The 19,166-nt window shown below is 35.3% G+C and overlaps 1 pseudogene; it reads left to right on the forward strand.

The window, feature by feature from the left end:
• LOC103751579 overlaps window positions 1-1,163 on the forward strand; it is an 11,506-nt pseudogene extending 10,343 nt beyond the window's left edge.
• The last annotated feature ends 18,003 nt before the right edge of the window (window positions 1,164-19,166 follow it).

The raw sequence follows: 19,166 nt of genomic DNA on the forward strand, positions 1-19,166 counted from the left end.
TATATGGTCTTCAGTTCTCAAGATTTATGTTTTAAATATTCTCAGGCCACATATATATTTTGTTATGACTGAAAATATTCCTCAAGTTCAGTTGAAAGCCATCTTCTACTTGTGCTTAGATTGTGTGAACAAAAACTATATTCTACTGGCTCTGTGCCTTAACTATTCTTTTATCTGTCCCACTGGTATATGGTCTTCAGTTCTCAAGATTTATGTTTTAAATATTCTCAGGCCACATATATATTTTGTTATGACTGAAAATATTCCTCAAGTTCAGTTGAAAGCCATCTTCTACTTGTGCTTAGATTGTGTGAACAAAAACTATATTCTACTGGCCCCAAACAAGTAACTGAAGTTTGTCACTATTTTGCCAACTAACACATGGCTAGTTGTTTGATTTCTGTTGGCTTCTTGATGGGAGGACCAAAATAAATTCATAATAAACAGCTTTGTCTTCCAAGCTATGTACTTTATAGAAATGCTAGATTATTTTTATATCTTTCCCAAATCCATTTTAGTCTTAGGCAAACATGTACTTTTAAAAGAAATAATGCCATTAACATTCTCAAAAGTAATCACTGTTTCTTAAGTTAAGCATAGGACAAATTTGAAATAATTATGTTTATTATTGCTTTTATTTAAGGGTGGCAATTCTCACAGATTTTCCCTGATATTGTTTGAGCTTCACTGCTTGGTGGCCTTCACCATGGCCTGGTGTTTGGTAATCCTTTTGTGGTATTCCCTTTGGTCCTGAGAAGGCTTTTTACAGCCACTAAAGAGGGTTTTGTGTTGGGATTTTCTCACCGAGACTCTGACTACTCACAGCTCTACAGCACAAAGTTAAAGCAATTATTTGTTTAGAGATAGCCAGTTTTCTAGCACTTGATTGTGTTTGAATTTAATTTAAATATTAACTTTTATGTTTTTAGGACACTGTGATCATCTTTACAAACTGGTCTTCCTGCTGGCACCTACTGTGATGTCATTTCTGGAGATAAAATTGATGGCAGATGCACTGGAGTTGAAATCTGTGTTTCCAATGATGGCACTGCTTTCTTTTCCACTAGCAACTCTGCTGAGGACCCATTTATTGCCATCCACATTGAATCAAAATTATAAGATTTAAAAAAAAAGAAAAAAAGGAAAAAATAAATACATATAGATAGAGCATCAATAAAATGTGTTTATCTTTTTTTGTATAATTATATTTTAAAATCCATTAACTTTTTGTGATATCTGTAACAACCAAATTTAGAAAGTAAAAAAAGTCACATATAATTATACATCCAGAATTTTATTTTTATTTCATTTTTTGTTTTTATTTTTTTAAAAAATTTGATTTGTTTTTATTTTATGTGTATGCATGTATTGCCTGCATGTATGTAAGTGCACCCATGTTGTGCAGTGTCCATGGAGGACAGAAGAGGCCATTGGATCCCCTGGAACTGGAGTTATACACTGTTGTTAGCTGCCATGTGGGCGCTGGGGTTCGATCCCGGGTCTTCTGCAAGAACAGTCAGTGCTCTTAACCAGTGAGCCATCTCTCCAGCCCGTTTATTTTTATTTTTTTAAAAAAATACCTTATTATTTTTATTTTTATGTATGAGTGTATTGCCTGCATGTATGTAAGTGCATTGGTGCTGTGCAATGCCCACAGAGGACAGAAGAGGGCGTCGGATTCCCTGGAACTGGAGTTAGAGATGGTTGTTAGCTGCCATGTGAGTGCTGGGAATCACACCTGAGTCTTCTGAAAGAGTAGCTGGTGTTCTTAACTGTGGAACCATCTGTTCAGCCCCTGTAGCCAGAGTTTTAATGTTTTATAAATTATCTTTAAACTAATTGTCAAGGAAATGCTCTGAATTCTGAAAGACATCTGGACAAATGTTGTTTTCATCATTAGCATATGTGATTCTACCTGTCCATAATTTCTTTTTGTTTTCTGATTTGGATTTAAAAAAATTTTTTTCCACAATTTTGCACATATGTTTAACATACTTTCTTCATATACTTCCAATTTATGTTCCTTATCCCCTTGCCCTCCCTCAAAACTCTTCTTCCCACGTCCTCCCACCCTTTTGTCATGTCTTTTTTTTTGTAACCCACTGCACTTAAGTGGGGTTGCCTGACTGAGCGAGATCAGGGGTTTTTACTTGAGCAATGGCAGCTTAGGGGTTGTTCTATCACTGAGGAATATGACCCCTCTTCACCAACAGCCGTTTGCTAACCACAGCTCCTCAGGAAGGTGTGGGGCCTGTGAGCCTCCCCCTCATCTCCTGGATCCAGTATGGATTCTTGATGTGCCCAGTCTCCCAGAGGACTTGAGTAATTAGCTACTGCTGCTGCGAGTTCATGGGTATTCCAGCCATTTCATGTCCAGAAGATAGTGTCTCATCACATTCTTTTCCATCCTCTGCTTTTTTATTCTTTCGTTTCATCATCTGTTTTGTGAAGTTCCCTGAGAGTTGGATCGGGTGTTACAGATGTCCCATTTAGGGCTGAACATGTGTCAGTCACTTATTTTAGAACTTCAACTATTTATGAGTTTTTGCATTAGCTGCCATCAGCTGCAAACAAAAGTTTCATTTTCCACAGCTGAGCACAACACAAATGAATGAATATAAGAAACATATTGAGGAAGTAATTAGTACCATGTCCATTTAGCAAAACAACTGTAGTAGATTCTCCCATAGGGCCTCTGACCTCCAATCATCGGCTTTTGGTCAGGTTTAGAGTACCAGATAGGAATTCTTCCCAAGAAGTAAATCTAAAATCTAATCACAAAGGGATTGATTACCCCAATTTTAGTCATGCCACATCTTGCCTGGCAGGTTGTTATTGCAGCTCATAATGTTCAAAGCTAAGTAAGACCTTTGATGATTTCTCTCCTCCAACAGTCTGTATACCACTCCCAGTACTTTGAAAACTAACTTGCTCTTATTTTTCAAGCCATTAGCTATTTGAGGGCTCTCCAGTTTTTAAACTTATTTTATTTTTAAAAAAATTTGTTGAAATTTGCAGATTATTCACAATATAATTTGATGGTATTTAGATCCTCTTCCCCACCTGTACCATTCTCCCATACTCCCTACCCAATTCAATGTACTCTACTATATGTTTAGTACAGCCTATAGACTCTAATTTGTGTCCTCTCATGTCCCTTGCATGGGTCCATTCATTGGAGCCTGGCCAACCTACCAAGAGTCCCATCCCAGTAGGAGACTGTCTCTCCCCCTCCCAGCAGCCATCAGTTGCCAAAAGTTCCTCAGATTGGGTTGGGATTAGTACTATGCATGTCCGTTTTAGGGTTGCTCTCGTTGTATCCCATAGGTTTGGTTGCTGTGTTTACATTTTAGTTCAACCCCAGGCATATTTTATTTCCTTCTTGATTTATTCAACAATGCATTTATCATTTTAACAGGGTGCTGTTGAATTTTCATGTTTTAAATTTTTCCCCCACATCCTTCTCTTCCTCTTAATTTCTAGCTTTGATACATTGTAGTCATATGCAACACAAGAAGTTATTTCAACTTTTCTTTATTTATTGTTTGTGTGGAAATATGTGATTAATTTTAGAGAAAGTTTCATGGGCTGCTGAGGAAGATGTGAATTCTTCAGTGTTTGTCTTGAATGTTCTCTAGATGTCTGTCTTAGTTTGCTTTCTGTTGTTTTTTTCCTGTTGGTTTTAAAATTTCTTCAGTCAGTAGTTTAATCTTTTATTATTTGTAGGTCAAATTTGTCTTGATTACACTTTCTGTGTTCATCTTCTAATCCTTTAAATCTGATCCACAGTAATTTGTGAATTGTTCTCTAACCACAAATTTGAAATACTCAAATGTTGAACTCACTCTTGACTTTATCATTTTTAATTTAGGTAGCTATTATTTTATCTGAAAGTATTCTATTATTAGATTTATCACTATAGTTATACTTCTTGCATATTTTCCTCTCTTTACATTAAGATAAGCTTCTTGAACAAGAGCCTGTTTGCCTCGTTCATCATTCTATTCCTAGCATCCTCAGGGCCTGGCAATATGAGACTCCTCACTCAACACTTGTTGAGTGGAAGGAGTTTTCTGTCACCTGAGCTAGCAGCCCTTCACATAAGATTTCACTAATATTAAGAAGGAAAAGTAATTGCACATTTTACTTAGTATCATGTGAGCTATAGAAGATATTTGGCTAAGTGAAAAAAACAAACACTAGCACAAGAAAACCTATTGCTGGTCACTGGTAAAGTACATGATTTGATGGAGGGAAAACTGTATATTTCTCAAATTCATGGACATTTATGTGGTAATGACTTTTACAATATGGACATCCACTGATCAAATGACTTTTAACTAAACTTGCAACCAGAAATATAATCTTAACTTGTTTATAATGTAAACAGGTTCAACTCAGCCTTGTGATTTTCTTGTGACTTGGGCCTAGGACCATTATCCATCACCACCATTCCTTGCTGTCAAATCAAAACAATGTATGAATGTAAGTTTGTATGTTTTTTTACACATCAAATGCAGTGACACAAAGCAGTGGGGGGTCCAAAGGGACAAAATCTTCTGATAAGATAGTCCCACTTCTACTTCCTTATTTCATGCTGGAGATACTGTTTCAATAAAAGAATGAACAATCTCTTGTTCAATAGAACAGTTTTGAGAGAATTCTAAAGGAAGTTTCATGGTAGAATGGGTCTGCTCTAGTCCTCAAAACAGATGCTGAGTCAGGTGGCTTTTACTGAAGCATAATTATAATGTAGCATCTCATAATAAATGCTGCATACATAAATTTCATGATCACCTCTTAAATATTATTTTTTTGTGTGATTTGGGCATTTTTATGTGTCCCTTGCTGATCGTGAATGCACAATCCTCACGTTTCATCATTCCTAGTTCTGGGATTTTAGGTGAACTCAAATGTACTTTGCCTTTTAAATTTTCATCCAAATTTAAAACAATTTAAATTTAAAAAATTATTTATTTAATAACCACATACTTAGAAGAAGCATTTCATTACAACAGCACTGACATACTCAATAACAATTTTCTGAGCTAAGATGCATCTCTTTCAAAATTGGCTATAAATTTTTAGGTTTACAGTTGAATTATTAGAGTTATACAATACTGTACTCAGTATAAACCTATAAGACATAAAATTAAATGAGGTTTTAACCTTTAAAAAGGATCTCCATTATTAAAATACAGAGTTTCATGCAGAAAACTTCATTTTTAATGCAACTGACATTAAGATGTTTGCACATGTGTTTCTAATCTCTACATATCTGATTATTACTAGTGACAATCGGCTGCTTTCTGAGCTCCTTGGCATCTGAGCATGGATATAAAGTCATCAAGTAGATTTCGATTTTTTGTAATTTTTAATAACGACATGATTAGAGGAAGCATTTCACTACAGCTTTGACATATTCAATAACACTCTCCAGAGCAAGAGTACATCTCTTTCACAAGTGGATGCAAGTTTCTAGGTTTACAGTTGAGTTAATACAGTTATACAATATTGAACTCAGTATAAGCCCTGTAAGACATAAAATTGAATGAGTTTTTAACCTTTAAAAAAGATATCCATTTCATTTTACAATATATTGTTCCTTGCAGAGACTCATTGTTTTTGCTACTAACACCGAGATATTGGCACATGCATCTCTAATATATATGTATCTGATTATTGCTAGTCATAATTGGTTGCACTTGGATCCTTGGTGCCTGTATATGTCTATAAAGTCATCAGATAGGTCTCAATGGTAATGTTTATCCCTTTTACTAATTAGCATGATGTAAATTTCCATGCTTCCTCCTCAAATTAATATATTTTTAAAAATTTGTTGATTTGTGTGTGTGTGTGTGTGTTGTGTGTGTGTGTATCACATAGAACATCCCAAACCATCTTATTCAACTATACACCCACTTCCCAGATGGCACCCTCCCATAGCCTCCCTCCACCAAACAATACCGCAGGACTTTAAGACCCAGATTAATCCCAACTTATTAATAGTAGGGGACTTCAATACCCTACTGTCTCCATTAGATAAGTCAACAGGGCAGAGAGTTAATAAAAAATTTAAATTTTGAGTACTGGAAGCAAAGCATAGCAGAATTTGTTATGCTGTTTCTATTTGGAATGGTAATATCATAAATACTGCAGATAGATATTCATAGCTATTTCACATCAATTGTAATTAGTAGAGGACATCAGAAATAAAATCTAACATTCATCAAACAATACAAGGCCACAAAGGGAATTTAGTTTGTTTTCCCATGGGATTTTTTCTGGAATAATCTTCACCAGTTAACATCCTACTGATAATCATTTTCAGATTATGAGTAAAGACCTTGTACTCTAAATATTTATTCATTAACATTTACTTGTAAACTGTGCTTTTTGCATGTATAGAAATGGCTGCCAGAAAGAAGAGTGGCAACTTCAAAGAAACAGGAAGTTCCCTTTGCTGTTCTCATTCATTGGGTTCTGCTGAGCTCAATATGATTCACATACTCAGTAGGATCGGAATGCTATCATCCACCTATTTGAGTTGCACTGGGTATTGCGAAGGAATGTGAATGATACTTAGCTCCCAAATGATTTGGAGGGAGCTAGGTAAGTGTTGTTCGCAATTTAAATTGCAGAGTTTACAGCGCTTATACAAAATGATTCTACTTAATTTTGGACAGTCAGGAATAGTAATTCACTTCATACATACCTTTTTTGAGGAAGAACATATTGCTAATTTAAACACCTTTATATTTTGGTTTGGGGCATTAGAGAACCTCTCCATTGTTCTGTGACTATTTTCAGGTTGTAAAGCAGTAACTTCTTATATTTATATGTGTATGCTTCACACGCACAGATTAAGAAGTAGCATTGGATCATTGATTAGTTTCTACAGCATTTCGTTGTGTAAAGTAAGTAACAGTCTGGTAATCATTTTATTTGCAGGTCTGTCCACTCAGTGAAAATATTGTAATTTGCACACCTTCAAGACTTTGAGGAAAGATATCAACCAATTATATAAAATTTGTACAAGATTTGGAAATGAAGATGAATTCAGAGACATAGTGATGAGGTGCAGTAATACTCTTGTAAATGCATTTAAATTTTCTTTAAAATTGTTATATAGGAAATATTTGTTTGATTTCTTGTTCTTTTTGCTTGATCAGAGAATTTCATAGTTTAACATCTTTATAGGTTACATAAAGCTCAAAATGCACTGCAGTCTTGTGGTTACCTTTTAGAACTCCTTGCAAATGCATCGTTAAAGTTTAAAGAAAAGTATTTATAAAGTGAAAGTTTGTCTCTTAACCCTTTAACCACACACACTTCCTGTTAACACAGTTTTGATTAAGAATTGGAGCAGGTATAACAGCTACAGTTATTTTATTGTTATTTCTCTGTCCTCCCACAGTTCCTGGATTTTCTGAGCCACCATTGTTTCTAATGTACATGGCTAGTTTCTCCCTACAGTGGGGAGGAATATCTACTTTTCTTCTGATGCTAAACAGAAAGTATAGACTATCACCTTCCTCTTCATGGTACAGTAAAATTTCAACTCAACACTCTCCCCTTTATATACTGATTCCTACTTCTTCAAAAATTGATCTTTATACTTTTGTTTGTTGTTATGATAGTTTCTATTTAGTTCATTCAGTTATGTAAATCATTGACTTAATATTAGAACTGCTATTTGTCTTCATTTCCCATTTATTTCCTTTCAAATTTGACATTTGGTCCTATCTAAAATTAAGTATAAAACATAAAAAGAAATACATTTTGTAATTTTGTCAGCATGTTGCAGACTTTAGCCAATATAGCTTTGGATATGTAAGTCAAACTGACATACACAGTTCTCTTTTCAGGTCTGTATAAGTGGCTGTGGTCATCAATCGTGTGGAGGAGGGGGATCGGCACAGGAACAGGCAGTACTTGTGAAGTTCTTTCAACTCCCATAATAGGAAATGTGCAGCAGTTCCATCCTCTGGTTGGGGTTTTAATGACAGTAAATGGAAAAGTGGAGGGGGAGGCACTGAGTGTTACAATGCTGCTGCTCAGGTATTGAATAAAATAATGATCAGAATGAAAACAACCCACGCTTCTAATGGTGCACATGGGGCTTATGGAACATTTGACCTATCATTTACATTCCTCAGGAAAAGAGTTTGCTCGTACAGAATGCATTAAAATTAGAAGTTCCATTATTATCTGTCCTTTCAAACTTTTTTTTTAAAGAAAAGGACAGATAATAGTGGTAGGCCCAAAATTGGGAGAGGGGGTATCCAATAGGGCTGGAGATGGGGAGATGTACCAATATGATCAGAATACATTGTGTGAAATTCTGAAATTAATAAAAATTAGAAACTCAAATCAATATTTAAAAAATTTCCTAGACACAAGGCTGTAGATACAGCTGAGTGACAATGCATTTGATTGAATTGTGCAAGGTATTGGGCTTCATTTCCTGTATTAAACAAAATGAAGAAAGAAAAGAAAGAAAGAAAGAAAGAAAGAAAGACAGAAAGAAAGAAAAAGAAGTGTAGGGTAGAAGAGAGAGAAAGATATAAAATGAGAATTTATTAAAAAGAAAAGTTAAAGAAAAAGAAATAACTTCTCTATCATCTAAATTGCTCATATTTAATTTCTGATACTCTGTTTTTTCAATAGAAGTATTTTAAAAATGCATCCACAGTAAAGCATTAATATGTCTAGTATTCTATGTAAAGTCATTTTGAAATTGTCTATTGATTATGAGTTATTGAATCATCAAATGTATCTCAAGTGACATTTTAGAAATCAGTCACTATATCTCTCTATATCTCTGTCTCTATATCTATCTATCTATCTACCTATCTATCTATCTATCTATCTATCTATCTATCTATCTGTCTTCTATCTATCTATCATCTGTCTATATCTATCTATCTATCAATCATCTACCTATGTATCTATCTATCTATCATTATCTATTATCTATCATCTATCTCTCTATAGAGTCTTTTATGCAAGGCGGACATTCATAGCTGTTTTTCTCAAGCCAGTCTTTCTGAGTTTGAATTTTGTGTGTTGTTAATGGGCTTCTAATATAAGCCATCTTGATCTTGCCATTGAGAAAGTTTATGTGTATACCAAGATTGCTGAGTTTCTGAACCATTTCATTGATGTTGGTATTCAGATTTGATGCTGCTAAACATATGTGGCCTGGGACATAAAGGCAGATGGGTAACCTGCATAATCTAAATATGAAATGGTTTTTTCTGGAAGATTCTTTTTTCTTCCATTATGAGCTGTTAGTAATAATGACAGCATGTACAAGTCCTATGCAAGTTCAAATCAGACAAAATCCCATCACAGATGAGGGAAGTGAATAAGAAATCCCAATCCAAATTGAACTTTTGGCAATTGATGGATGCTGAGAGTGTGAGAGTGTCTTATAGGGATGGAAATCTTGGTGGATCCATTAGATTGATCCACACTAATGACCATTTGGGGACACAAATTAGACTCTGTAGGCCATATTGTATATATGAGTACATTAAATTGGGTGGGGAACAGTGGGAGGAGGTATGGAGAGGGGAAGGGAACTAAATACCCTCTAACTATATTGTATGAAAATAGCAAGTGGTCAAAAAAGGCAAAAAAGTGAAAAATGGTCCCCTCAAGGTAGTAGACCTTTCACTCATCAAGAGTAATGCAATACTTATATGTATGCATAGAATGAAATTGTGCTGGAACTTTGGAAACAGATGGCAGAGTTCACTAAATGAGTAATCACTCCAATTCTTTAGCTTTCCTCTCCCTCTTACTTAGAGATAACACAGTTAACTCTTTGCCATATTAGCTTCCAAGGGAGTGCAGAGGAGAGTTTGTTGATTTTGCACAGTTCTTTGATCAACTGCTAACTCATCACAGTCTTTTACGCAAGGCAGAAATTCATAGCTGATTTTCTCAAGTCAGTCTTTCTGAGTTTGAATTTTGTAAGTTGTTAATAGGTTTGTAATTATTTAGGAAAATTGAAAAAGATTTCTGTGTAGAATATTTTACTTTAAGTTTGGTGAAAGATAAAGTTTATCTTTGTTTTCCTTGAAAAATTAAATGAGTTAAAAAGAACTGAAAATGTTGATTTGACTATACGTACTATGTTAGGGTCAACTACTGAATTTCACTCATGTTCAAGAAGAGTAGTGTCAGGCATCTGGCAGGACAAGAAGTGACCTTGTAAGAATTATTTCACTATTGTGGCATGTACATTATCAAGAAACAAAAAAGTGATGGAATGAAAGTCAAATAACATAAATGATTTAAAGATCTCTTAGTATCTCACTCCAGTAAGATACTTTAAAGCTATTATATTAAAATGAAACTTGCCTCTATATGTCTAAGGTAATTGATCTGGGCAGTGAGGCAATTTCAAGCAGTGAGTACTTTGGAAATCACCGTGTGACGGAATTCAAGTATAGAGCAAAACTGGGCAGAATTATGAGCAAGTGGGGTGGAGAGAAAATGGCTTACTTAAAGTAAATACACTCCAGTTTATCATGTCGTCTCTCATGGATCTACTGCCATATTAGCCCATATGAGTTTTAGAACATTATATTTTATGTCTCTATCAGTAAATTGTTTATCAAAGAGGTGTATTATTTCCAAATCCCAAGTAATTCTTTTTGTTTGAAATGTTAATCATAAGGAAGTATTCTAGAAACCCAAAACATCATCTAGAGACGTTTATCTGTCTGTGATATGTGTTCACTAGGTTTTGGCAATGTTTTACCATAATCTGGGAAATCAGATTATTATTCAGAGATTCCTTTTATTCATAAATGCCTACTATGTGATCATGTTATGGAATTTACATATATAAGGACAATAATTTGATAATTTGAACTCTGTACATCACAACAGTACAGTTTTGAATCAAGGTTTTCATTCTGTGTTATGTGATATGAATGCTTACCGTTCTCAAGCCCATGTTAATTACAGTATAGTGAAAACTGTAAAAGAACATTTCACACCAAAATGTTATATGGTAACATGAATGAAATGGAGTTCCCACAACACATTAGCATAGAATGTATTTTTTAATTACATATATGTATATGCACACATATTTAAGATAAATTTCTTTTGGAATAATCATTTAATTAGAGAATTACTTGAGGATCTGTATTTGAATGGATACAGATTTAAATTACTCTGAGTCTCTAAATCACTAGAGAAGAATAATGCATGCATTTTTTTAAAGGTTGGGGTCTTGTGCCCTCTCACAGAGTCCTTGGCTTTGTAGATAGGTGGGAAAGTCAGTGAAGATGGGGGGCTGGAAGTGCATCTGTTCTCACATTCTGACATTCTAGGATCCTAGATAGAGTAAAATGTTTTTTTTCTTGTTCTGTAATGCCTTCAATCACAGCAAAAAAATAGCCTATTCATCTACTGTAATATCAATTTGTAATTTTCAGAATATACTAAATGGCTGTTGGATTCATGGTGGTTCATCATTATTGATTCACATGACATGCATGTAAAATTACTGTTGATCAAGACATTTTGAGATTGGAAAATTAAGGTTTTTTATATTTCATTTATTATTTTTATTTTATGTGTTTGTGTGTATTGTGTGCATGTAGGTAAATGCATCCATGTCGTGCAATGCCCACGGAGGACAGAAGAGGCCATCGAATCCCCTGGAACTGGAGTTACAGACACTTGTTAGCTGCCATGTGAATGCTAGGATTCGAACCCGGGGCTTCTGCAAGAACAACCAGTGTTCTTAACCTCTGAGCCATCTCTCCAGCCCTGGAAAAGTAAGTTTTAAAGTTGTTGAAAATACATTTTTTCTCAAGAAGGCCCATGAAGCCTCAATCAGACAAAAACCCAGCATAGAATGAGGGAGATGGGTCCATTTCAGGGCCCTTGCCTAGGAACTTTTGGCAACTGATTACTGCTGGGTGAGGGAGAGTAGATGTTCCTTAGGGGAGGGACTCTCCATGGGCTGACTAGACTGTAGTGGATGAACTTACAACAAAGGACAACCGGGTACAAATTCTTGACCAGAAAAGAGTTAGCATTTATGAAAGAACGCATGAAAACTGGTGGGGGAGGAGGTTGTGGGGGATATAGATGGGAGAGGGGGGTCTAAATTTGATTAAGATCTATTACATGAAATGCACAAAATCCATGAGTATTAAAAAATATGTACATCGACAGTTAACATCCACATATCAGAGAAAACATGCAATGTTTGTCTTTCTAGATCTGGGTTACCTCACTGAAGATGATTGTTTCTAGTTCCGTTTATTATTTATTTATTTATTTATTTATTTACATCTATTTATTTATGTTTTTTTAATACAGGGTCTTTCTGTAGCCCCAGCTGGCCTGGAACTCACTATGTTGACCAGGCAAGCTTGGAACTCACAGAGATCTGCCTGCCTCTGCCTCCTTCTTGAGTGCTGGTATTAAAGGCGTGCATCACCGTGCCCAACTAAATTCATGTATTTATATTGGAATTTCTTGTTTTTATATATGAATTTCATGTTTATTAATTACTGAATAATATTCTATTGTACGAATGCACATTTTCCATATCCAGTGATCAGCTGATGAGAAACTAGACTCTTTCTATGGCTATTCTGAATAAAGCAGCAGTGGACATGGATGAACAAGTATCTCTGCAGCTGGATACAGAATCTTTTGTATATGTGCCCAGGAGCAGCATAGCTGGACCATGTAACAGACCTTTTCCCACCATTTAAGGAACAACCACACTAATTTCCATAGTGGCTATACCAATTTGCACCCCCACTTACATTCAATAAGGATTCACATTTCTCCACATTCGTGCCAGCATTTGTTGTGGTGTGTGTGTGTGTGTGTGTGTGCATGTGTGTGTGTGTGTGTGTGTGTGTAACAATTTTGAATCTGATTGGAGCAAGACAAAGTCTCAATGTAATATTAATTTGAACTTCCCTGATGGCTAAATATGTTGAACATCATTTTTAGCCTTTGCTGTTGTTGTTTTTAATAAAATTTTATTGATTTTTGAGAAAAAAATATTTTGTTTCTCAAGAAAATGAAAGAACCTCTGTTTTAATGTCACATGAAATTAGGCATATTAAATTTATTATTAAATATTTATTATGTTGTGCCAGGCATGGTGACACATCTTTAATATGAAGCCTAAGGAGACAGTGGCATGTAGATCTCTGTGAGTTCTAGGACAATGTAGTCTATGCAGTGAGTTCTAGGTCAGTGATTGCCACGTAGTGAGATCATGTCTCAAGAAAGAAATGAAAATAACAGACTGACTGGGTCTGTGATATCCATGGCATCAAAGAAGGCAGGTATATTTCCCAAGAAATATTGTCTAATTAGAAATTTTTGTTAACATTTTAAACTGCTGCAGTTGAAATGACATATGTGCTTTTTTCCAGTTATTTATATTTTTTCATGTCTGAAAATCCTTTTGTCAATGAATTTATGAAAGGAAAGGGAATTGGGAGTGCAGAAGGAACAGTGATTCTTTTTTTTTTTTCGTTCCCCTGTTTCTATGAAAAACTTGTTTAAAGTGAATTCTGTGTGTTCTTAGATGTTGTTATCATGAATTCATATTTATATATGCATTTGACACAATCCTCAAAAACATAGTTAGTGGTAGTCTCAAGTGTCTAAATACTGTACTGCCTCAGTACTGGAGTATCTTCTTGCTCTGAATCTCTATTTTTTTTATTTATATACTTTCTTCAATTCTCAATCTCTGTGTGATAGATATTTTCAAAGTATATGTATACCTGCTCATGGCCTGTAGTTGTCTTCAGGAATTGCTTGAATTTTTTTCCTAAAGCTTTTATTACTGTCCTTTCATTTGTGATACTTGTACTCTAGTTTCATAACTGATTCTCTCATATATAAAACTATGGCTTAAAGAATCCCTTTCAAGCAGTTGAAAGAGCTCAATCCAAAGTCAACTTATGCTCATGTTTAGGTTATTTTAGCATAAATGATAATTCATTGCCAAAAAGGAAATGTTAAATATATTTATAGTTTGGTTAAAATATATCACATGTCTAGGTGTTTTAATTTCTGTCATTTTCTAGGTGGGAGGTCCAAAACACATTTATACATGCTGCTTCTTGCACTTCTCAACAGGATTGTTAAATTATTTTTATTTCTTATTTCTTGTTGTTATTTATTTTATGCATATGAATGTATTGCCTGCATGTAAGCGCACCCATGTTACTCAACACCCTCAAAGGTCAGAAGAGGGTGTTGAATCTTCTGCCACTGGAGTTTACAGATGGTTGTTAGCTGTCATGTGGGTGCTGGGACTAGAACCCTGGTCCTCTGCAAGAGGAGTCAGTGCTCTTAACTGCTGAGCCATCTTTCCAGCCCTGCTAGATTATTTTTAATTCTAGCCCAAAACAACCTAATATCTTATAAGCTAGTGACTTTTGAAGAAATAATGTCATTAACATATTATTAGAAATAATTTCCTTATGTTCAGCAGAAAAAGAATGTGAAATGAATTTGTTCCACACAGCTCATACTTTTATCTCAAACATCCACTGATGTTTTTTTAACTTTCACTGTTTGGTAGCAATTCCCAGAACTGGGACTCTGTTAGGCTGTGAAAAGAGGCTTTTGGTACCCAGAAGGTTTTCATTCCCACTGATGATGTCTTTGTGTTGAGATTTTCTCACTGTGACTCTGACTCCTTATAGATACATAGCACAAGTTTAGGCATTTTTTTTAAAGATAGCCTTATTGCAATTGACTGTGTTAAATTTAACTTAAGCATTAACTTTTGTGTGTTAACAGGTCACTGATTTCATTTCTGGAGATAAAATCGATGACAATTGCACAAGAGTTAAAGTCTGTGTTTCTGAGGTGGCACTGCTCACTTTTCCATTAGTAACTCTGCCGAGGACCTGTTTACTTCCATCCATGCTGAATCAAAATTATAAAACTCAAAATAAATAATTACAGAGTCGACAGTCAATGTTTTTCATCTCATATATAACTAATTATTCTTTTATAATGTCATTTTATGTATTATTATGTGTGTATGTATGATATGGGTGTGTGAGTGCTTTTGCATGTGGGTTGGATTCAAAAGGCAACTCTGGAGAGTATAATTACTTCTATGATTTCTGGGGATCAAAATTATTCCATTATGTTTTCATATAAAATGCTTTTACCTACTAATCAATGTTGCTGGACCATAGAAATCTTAATTCTTATGGTACCTTACCTTTTAGTAAAAGCTATAAACAATCAGCTTAAACAAGTAAAAAAAATAAAAAATTCGTATCCAATTATTATGCAACTCTAGCCTTGATTTTGGTATGTTTCATTAGATTATGCTTAAACTAATTGTCAAATAATTTCTCAGAACCTTGAAAGATATCCTGATAAGTTGCTTGACCACTAACATAATTTCTTATACATATTCCCAAATTTTTTTAGAGTTCTAGCCTTTATTAAGAATATTTTCTCAGGGTTGGAGAGATAGCTCATCAGTTAAAAACACTGACTGTTCTTGCAGAAGACCCGGGTTCGAATCCCAGAACCCATATGGCATCTAACAACTGTCCACAACTCCAGTTCCAGGGGATCTGACGGCCTCTTCTGACCTCTGTGGGCATTGCATGACACGGGTGCACTTACCTACATACAGGCAATACACACATACACATAAAATAAAAATAAATAAAATTAAAACATTTTCTTAAAATTTAATACATATACATAGTGTACTTTTATGGCATTCAGACTGACCATCTTCTCCTATCCCTTCGGCTTCCCTGAATGCCCCTCTTCTTCCAAACAAGCTTACTGGTCCTCATTTTCATGTTTTTTCTGACGATTCAAGAGTTGCCTTCATGAGCATGGGTGGGTGGTTATTTACTTGAGCTAGGGCACTTACCATTGGTTATACTACCAAGGAATATGAATCATCCCTCACCTCACCAGAAACCATTGACTACTTTGAGCTCTTCAGGAGTAGGTGTGGCTTTTTCAATTCCTCTGTGACCACAGTGGAGTGCTGATGTCCTCAGGCTTGTGAGGGACTTCAGCACTAGACACTGTTGCTTTGAGCTCATTGATACCAAAGCATCCCATCTAGAAGGGAGCTTTTCATAGTATTCCTTCCCATTTTCTAGCTTCAAATTCTTTCCACAACTCTTCCTCAGAGTTGAAAAGTCATGCTGGAGGGGATAGAGACAGCCCTTTAAGGCTGAGCAGTCAACAGTCACTTGTTTTAGCACTTTGACCAGTCATGAGTCTTTGCATTAGCTATGGCCCAAGCTTCACTGGCCATTGCTGATCACAACACAAATCAAAGTCTATAAGCATAAACATTTAGAAGGCAATTGGACACCATGTCCATAAAAATGTGTCCATTTAGAAAACAAAATAAAACCAAAAACAAAATTAAAAAATCAGTAATAACTTTTCCCCCAGGTTCTTTGACCTCCCCAACTGTGAACCTTTGGGTGTGATTCGATTAGAAAAGTGAGACCAAAATCAAATCACAAAAGTGTTGTTTACCCCCGTATTAGTCATGTCACTCTTGTACCAGGCGCATCTTTACTGGGAGGCCAGTATTTTTGCTCACAGAGTTGAGTGCTGGGTAAGACCACTGATGATTATTCTCCCTCCAGTGCCTCCATAGCACCTTCCAGAACTATGAATGCTAGTCAGCAATGATGAAGCATCCAGATTAGTTTATTTGATCACTTTAGGTCCCATATTCAAACTATGTGGTGTCTTAGTAATCATGTCTTGCATTCTAATTTTGGTGGACATCCAAGATTTATGGTAATAGCCATTATTTGGGGACCACTGTCTTACTAACAAATCATAAGAACATATACTATTCATGGCTCGGGAATTTTTGTCTAATATGTGGCTTTCTGGAGAATATTTATGCACCTATTCAAGATACTTCCCCTCAATTTCCATTTTAAAAATTGAAGTTGTATTTTAAAATTAGCTTTCAAAATAGTACACTATCACATAGGTTTTTTTACGCATCTTTAGTTTTGGTTACCCGCCCCCAACTTCTTTGTCTTCTGCATCCCCAAACCCTCATTCCCACTGATACCTTTCTACCTTTATTAATCCTTTCTTTTGTGAGAACAATTACTATGTGAAGTCTTCCATTTTTTCTCATTGTTTACTTGTTTGTCTTGAGACAGGGTCTCTCTGAAGCCCCAGCTTACCTAGAACTCACTATGTAGACCAGGCTGAACGGGATCTCACAAAGATCTACTGCCTCTGCCTCCAGAGTCTTGGAATTAAAATCATGTGTCACCATGCCCGGGCTTTTACCTAGTCCTTTAATCAGGGTTAATCTTGTATTTGAGATCATTTGACACTATCACAGCTTCATTATAATGTAAACTATCTTACTAGTCACTGGTTTCTTCTTGCAACTCAAAGATATAGCATTAATCCTTCATGATCCTTCTTTGCCCTTGACCAAGAATAATGTGTGTAGAAGTGTGTGTGTGTGTATGTGTGTGTGTGTGTGTATGTGTGTAGAAGTGTGTGTGTGTGTGTGTGTGTGTGTGTGTGTGTGTGTGTGTGTATCTTTGTGGGCTTATATCTGGGTCCTCTCTTTTCTTACATTGATCTGTGTAGCTGTTTTTATTGCTATTGCTCTGAAGAATAACTTTATATCACACATGCTGACCCTTCAAGCATTATTCTTATTACTTAAAGGACTTTACCTCTCTGTGGTCTTCATGTTTACATAATTGTGTTAAGATATTTTTTCTATTTCTGTAAAGAATAGTGATCAGTTTTGATAGAGATTGCATAGAATTTGTAGATTGCTTTCAGTAGGGTGGTCATTTTCAGAATATTATTATTCTAATTCATAAGCTTAAGAGCTATTTCCATATTCTCATGTCTTCATCAATATCCTTCTTTATTAAAGTTTGCATTATAGAGATTTTTTCACCTCCTTGCTTAAATTCATACGATGATATTTTTTACCCTGTTGTAAGTGGTATTGTTTCCTGATTTCTTTTTCAGTATGTTTTTTTCAGCATTTATATTTCTTTGGAATATAAGAAATTCACAGATTTTCATGTGTTAATTTTGTATCGTGATCTCTGATGAAGGTGTTTGTCAGTTCTAACAGTTTTCCTCTGAAGTCTTAGGGTCTCTTATACATGGGTCTTCTGCAGCAACTGCTGAGCCATCTCTCAGCCCCAAGTGTGTTAGATTTTTATCAAATGCACCTTATACATGTAAGGTAAAAGGTAAAACAATCATGGAATTTCTATTCTTGTGTCGATTTATGTGATACATTAATTGATTTGCATATCCGGATCTTCCCTGTACCTCTAGAATTATCCAACTTCCCTTGATGAATCATCATTTTTATGTTTTTGAGTTCTGCTTCCAAATTGTACTGATGATTTTTGCATTTATGTTCATTTGAGATATTTTTGTTCACATTTTTTTCATGTTGGTGTCATCTTTATCTTGTTTTAGCACCAGGATAATTTTGGCTTCATGAAAGAAGTTTAGACATGTTATTTTCTTTGCTACTGTGTTGAATAACTTGAGAGGGATTCGTGTTATTTTTTAAAATATTTTATTTATTATTTTTATTTTCTGTGTGTGTGTGTGTATTGCCTGCATGTAAGTAAGTGGACCCGTGTTGTGCAATGCCCACGGAGGACAGAAGAGGCTGTCAAATCCCCTGGAACTGGAGTTATGGACAGCTGTTAGCTGACATGTGAGTGCTGGCATTTGAACCCGGGTCTTCTGCAAGAAGAGCCAGTGTTCTTAACTGCTGAGCCATCTCTCCAGCTAGTTTTTTTTTTAAAACCCTGTTTGAATTCTGAACTGAATTTATGTGGAGTTGGACCTGTTTAAGGGGAAGTGAGATATTTAATTGCTACATTATTTATTTGCTTTCCATAGATTTCTTTAAATTCAATTTTTTAATTCTCTGAAATATTTTCACATGTAAGCAGAATATGTTGATTATATCAAACTCTCAGTTCCCCTCTAATGACCACAGGATCTCCTAATCACATCCTCCTCTTAACTTCATGTCCACCTTCCACATTAACAACATTAATGCGGGCTGGAGAGGTGGCTCAGTGGTTAAGAGCACTGGCTGCTCTGGAAGAATACATGGTTCA

The sequence above is a fragment of the Nannospalax galili genome, unplaced genomic scaffold, assembly GCF_000622305.1.
Source record: "Nannospalax galili isolate Female #2095 unplaced genomic scaffold, S.galili_v1.0 scaffold767, whole genome shotgun sequence".
NCBI lineage: Eukaryota > Metazoa > Chordata > Mammalia > Rodentia > Spalacidae > Nannospalax > Nannospalax galili.